At 36.9% G+C, this 5,641-nt stretch overlaps 1 non-coding gene across 1 annotated transcript; it reads right to left on the bottom strand.

Annotated features, from left to right (window-relative positions):
- Positions 1-742: 742 nt before the first annotated feature.
- Positions 743-906, bottom strand: LOC146134842 (U1 spliceosomal RNA). The gene has a single exon (XR_014501637.1). It is a non-coding gene; the product is annotated as a U1 spliceosomal RNA (small nuclear RNA).
- Between the last annotated feature and the right edge of the window lie 4,735 nt (positions 907-5,641).

Genomic DNA, 5,641 nt, shown 5'->3' with positions numbered 1-5,641 from the left:
TACCTTAAGTCCAAGTCAAGTCTTTTTCAAAAACTAAATTCATTCACAGTCAAGTCATTCTTAAAATAACTTAAGTCCAAGTCAAGTCTTTTTTCAAACATTTAAAAACAAGTTCCAGTCCAAGTCATCAGTTGCCCAAGGCAAATCCCGGGCAAGTCAATATTGGAGTCAGTCAACTTTAAATCAAGTCATTGGCATTTGAAATTTATTTTATTATTTACCCAATTAAACGCACGACGAAAATCAACATCGCAATTGTAATTGTGGTTTTCAGCATGGAAATTTAACACTCATTGTTGTGAAGGTTTAAACATATATATGTTCGATAAAATCGTCATTTCGCTGTTTACAAACTATTCGGCAATACCTCATGTCATCAGTGTAAAAATACTATTTTTTTAATTACTCGTATTGTTCATACGTTTCTAATTTGCCGCACATTTTGCTCACTGTAATTACACGTGACGTGTTTATGATGATGGAAGTCTGCAGATACGCACATGCGTATATTGCGCGAACATGAGTTACATAAGCGCGGGTTATAAGCGTTTTGGTAATGAAAAATAGCGTCATTAATGTCAACAATATTGATAGCAAAATAATATATCTTACAATGAACTCAAAACATGAGAAGGTCACTGTACCACAATTTTATGCTGTAAGTTAAGAAAATGCTTATGCAGATCTTCATAAACCTATTTAATTTTTTTTTAACATTTATTTTTATATTTATTTTATTTTTAAGGGGTTGCGCGAACGCAAACCCCGTTAACAGAAATTAAACGGCCGAGTTACCCGCATTTGGGGTAATCGCAAGGGTCAGCCAAGCCGAAGTGCAATGGCAAGGCCTCGCCTTGGGCCAACCGCCTACGTGATCACGGTTAAAGACCCCCGTCCTTTTATCACAAAATTGCTAAATAAAAAAACACAATATTGATAAAGGCGTAAATATTTTCAACGGCAAATCATTGTGTTATTTTGTTGGCATTCTGCCAGTAAAGAAGGAGACCTCATTGCGTCATGCAGTTAAAAATAACAGCCTCAAGTCAAGTTCTCTCAAAGGTCGATGTGGTAAGCGCCGCTACTAATCTCGCCGCTAAAATAACAAAAATCTTTATGGAGCGGCTGACGACTAAAACCTTAAAAAACAATATTGTCGGCCACAACCGATAGGTCATGCGGGATATTAATTTTGAAGAACTTTGACAAAACCAGCACTGCTTAGAAGGCACTTACGGGTATGAGCAAGTTAGGCTGACTAAATCTGTTACGACTTTCCGTTACATAAATTTAAAGAAATGGTTGATAACAAATAAATCGAAAAGGTCCGCAGCTAAAAAAAGTTAAAAATTCCAGGATTTTTGTAAAGGAACATTTTTATTCTTTTCAGGCATAGACCAAATAGCGCGCAGTTTTTGCTTACCGTCTGATTAAATTAAAATACGCAACTTAACAGTATAAACCAATTATTCAAGTGCAGCTCTTTGCCGATATTAATTGTACATGTGACAAGAAAAGCAAACTTCTACTTTATTCTATCATTGCCACCAAAAATTTGACTTTTAAATTCGCTAAGAATAAACTTAATATTCTCGTGCGTGATTTTCATCGGCCAATTATTAACAAAATGGCGAGAGACGTTCTGATTAATTTTATATCGAGCAGTTGCAAATCTCTATAATGTGCCCATTGCCGAATGCATTGATTTTTTTGCACGAATAGTACGTTCGGAAACAGTAGTTTTCCCGAGGTATCTGTTTTCACGTTATGACGTCATGTCTGAACATTTTTATGACTTATTTAATCGTTTAAAATAGGTTAATCATTTAAGATAGTGAAACACCAAAAGAGAAACAAATACCAACAAATAAGATTTGCATTTACAAAAGTACTACCCAAGTAACAAAGGGTATAAGATTACGATTATAAGTTCAAATTTTCAAATAGTTTAAGTTAACTTTAAATAATTTTTCTAAAATGATGAATGCCATTTTATACAAAATACTGACATTGCGTTTCGAAAGTAGTGCACTAAGTGCAAGTAAAATCATGGTCACGACCCATGGGTTGAGAAACAGTAACCTAAAGACATAACATCACATACACCTTACCTTACCTTTCAAACTTTACCAGGTCAAAAATCAGCAGTAACACCAACTTTTCATCCGGAGACGAGCATAGACGAGCCCCAGCTAGTAGAGCTGCAAACAGTGGTGACCAGTCAACATCGGGATTACCGCCAGCATCTACTAAGCAGTGTTGGAAGCGGTTTGCTGCCGAGAGACGAGGACGGGTGCTTGGGCTAGCGACTGGCACAACTACACGTTGGGCAACGGTGGGTTTGAGTGTATCAGAGATCCTACAAGGCTTTTCAAGATTAAACTAAGTACATATATTCGTAAACAGAAAATCAGTTTGTTTGGAAGTTACATGATAAATATATTTAGCTTGTAAAAGCATCATAAGTATGAAAAAACATAAGACAATATAAGACAAGATGTATGCTACTTAAAACTCAAATCAACTGTTCTAGGCTATAGATTAAACTAATTACAAAACTTAGGTAACCGAAATTCAGTTTGTTTGGATGTTTTATGATAAATATATTTCGCTCCTTAAATCATCATCACTATCTTAGTCAAATAAAATCTAACATTAGAAATTTGTCTAAGATACTGTAATGCTTTTAGGAGTCAAATATATTCATCATGTAACATCCAAACAAACTGATTTTTTAAAGTTTCGTGTGCTTATGCATGTGTGTGTCACGTCTTTCTGTTAGGTTCTGGACAAGGGGTCAAACTTAAAAAAGGGGCTTTTTTGACATCGCGTTTTACCCAACGGATAAAGGCTGTTGGGAGTTTCACAAAAAGCCACTGTTAAATCCTTTAGAATTCGGATTCAAAAGTAAGACCAATTTTGAGTTAAGTCAACTTGTTTCAGTCAAACTTTGCTAAAATAACCTGGAAACTTCACCGTGGACCGGGAGGAGGGCCAACCAAATCGGTTGATAAATTATAGATTTCGTTCAAGCAAGGCAAAGCTAGCAAAACCACTAGTCTGTGGTGAGGTTCGAACTCACGACCTCGGTCAAACCGGGATCGTCGCTCTACCAACCGAGCTACACAGGCTCAGAAGGGAGCGAGTCAAGAAACAACCATACGCCAATGTCTAACAGGCAATCGAATCGTATCCATGTGCTATGTTCTTTAAGGTTTTCAGTTATAGGGTGAAATTGCAACCAAATTGGTTAAGGCATTATGAGACTGTATTTCCATGTGGGAGCTTTTAGTGTTGTTATGATTCCAGTCAATGTTTTCAAATGACTTAACAGGGACTTAAGTCATTTCGAAATTACTAAACTGTGGTTCCAAAACAATATAAAAATGTTGCCAAATGCTCCATACTTGCCATGAATTCTCTACAAAATAAAAGTATTGCGTTTCAAAAATTGTGTCAAATTTCTGTAACATTCTCCAACATTCGCTAAACCGCCAAAGATAAACGAAACGCAGTTTCGAGAAAACACCCGATATCTCATAAACAAGCGTTACACACAAGTCACGGGGTGAGACTGTTACGTCACAAGGGCCCGCTTGTGATATCACAGGCCGTCAACGTCACACGATGACAACACCGCTTAGAGATAAAGGCGAGGACAGAACCCAGACCCCCTGCCCCGGCGTCTCTGACGATATACAAACATAAACAAAGGCTAGTCACATTAGTTAGTGCGCTACTTCAGTGTTTCGCAACCTTTTTTTGCTTGCGGCACCCTACAGAAATTATAAATAGTTCGCGGCACCCTTGCTCGTATTTTTTTTGACTGCTTAACTATAACGTTACAATGAACGAGATTGAAACAGCACATTAACTGTGTAACAAGGTTAAATAAAAAGGTTTTTAATTATTGGCACTTTAATCGTAAACAAAAAATTGTATCAATAAGCTTACCAATGGAGCAAAAAATAGAACCCTAAAGAATTTGAAATATCTCTCGGCACCCCAGTTGAGAACCACTGCGCTACTGAGTCGCGGGTAATTAATCAAAAATACCACACGAAGACCTCACCATGGTTAAGTGTTTCAGACCGCGGGTGCCCTACGAAGAATTTTGGTCTTTTTGTTATTTTTGGGCGACTTTTTGGTCTTTTTTGTTCAGTTCTTAGGGTGGCAACTGTTAATTAGTTTTCATTTTTTGGCCAACTTTTAGGACGTTTTTAGATTTTTTGGCCAACTTTAGTATTTTTGTCAACTTTTTGGTCGTTTATAATTCATCGGTCAAAATTTTGGTATTATTTAGACCAGTTTTTTTATTTTGCCCAGTTTTTTTGGTGCACGTAAAAATATCTAAAACTGCTGTTTTGAAAGGCTGCCCTTTTGCTACGTATGTAACAAAACATGGTTGCGAAAAATTACAGAAAACAGTACAAAAAAAAGTCTAAGTATTGTTGGAAGAAGTCCGTTTTAGGGTACAGCGATCCACTTGTTAAGGTTTGTGTGCTGGCTAAGACAGAGATAAAAGCACAAACACTTGTGAGTGAAGGAACCGGCGTTTTTTTCGAAGTGTTAACGAAATCTGTCGTTCAATTTGCGGCCGTAAATATTTGCAACGTAACGGGTGAGAAATTAACAGAAAACAGGCGTCGAGGTAAACTGGGAAAACTACTGAAAACACACAAGGCGTGACTGACATAAATAAGCCCATAAGAAGCTGCCTGGTAAACCGGGTTAATTTTGGTTAGGTGATGCTCCATGGCGATTTTCTTGGACAGAATACATAAAGTAGAATTTATTTTATACAACGTGGCGTAATTCGCAAGAGATGTAGGATCAGTTGTTCTCAACCGGGGTGCCGCGGAAATCTAGGGTGCCATTTTTAACGCTCAAGGGTGCCGAGAGATATTTCAAGTTCTTTAGGATTCCACTTTTTGCTTTATTGACAAGCTTCTTGATAAAATGTTTTGTGTAAGATAAAAGTGCAAAAATTAAAAAGATTTTTTCAACCTTGTTGCACAGTTAATGTGCTGTTTAAATCTCGTTTATTGTAACGTTTTAGTTAAGCACTCAGCTAAAATACGAGCAAGGGTGCCGCGAACTATTTATAAATTCTGTAGGGTGCCGCAATCCAAAAAAGGTTGCGAAACACTGTGTCAGACCATAGAATACTAATAGTATAATAGTAATACTAACTAATAGTATGTTACAGTCAGACAAATCTAGCACGGGCGGACTTGAAGACACTTTTACTTTGACTACCACGTGACATATCGGGTCAATTCGTTTTGGCAATTCAAAGTGCCTATGGTTCTAATTGCAGTTATTTTCTTTATTTACATAAATCCTGCTTGCGAGCTATAGGCATAAAATCACCCAAGCAATACAACGATTACTCGATATAAGATAGGAATAAAACAAACTGGTTTCCATTTAAACACAGTGTGAAAATAGCCTTAGTGATGAATGATGGTTAGTTTTATGATATTTTTTTAAGATCACGTTTAGTACCGAGTAAGACTTTTAATCGCGCGGCGATTCCTACACGCCATAAAACAAAAATCCAACAACGCAACGTAAAGAAAGTATAGAGTTTATTTCGCGTACTAAAATTGCAAAAAAAAACGGTTACCGCCGCCAAAAA

The sequence above is a fragment of the Ascidiella aspersa genome, chromosome 8 (genome assembly GCF_963924565.1).
Source record: "Ascidiella aspersa chromosome 8, kaAscAspe10.2, whole genome shotgun sequence".
NCBI lineage: Eukaryota > Metazoa > Chordata > Ascidiacea > Phlebobranchia > Ascidiidae > Ascidiella > Ascidiella aspersa.
Note: the sequence above shows the minus strand (reverse complement) of the source record. Positions and strands in the feature narration are given on the sequence as shown.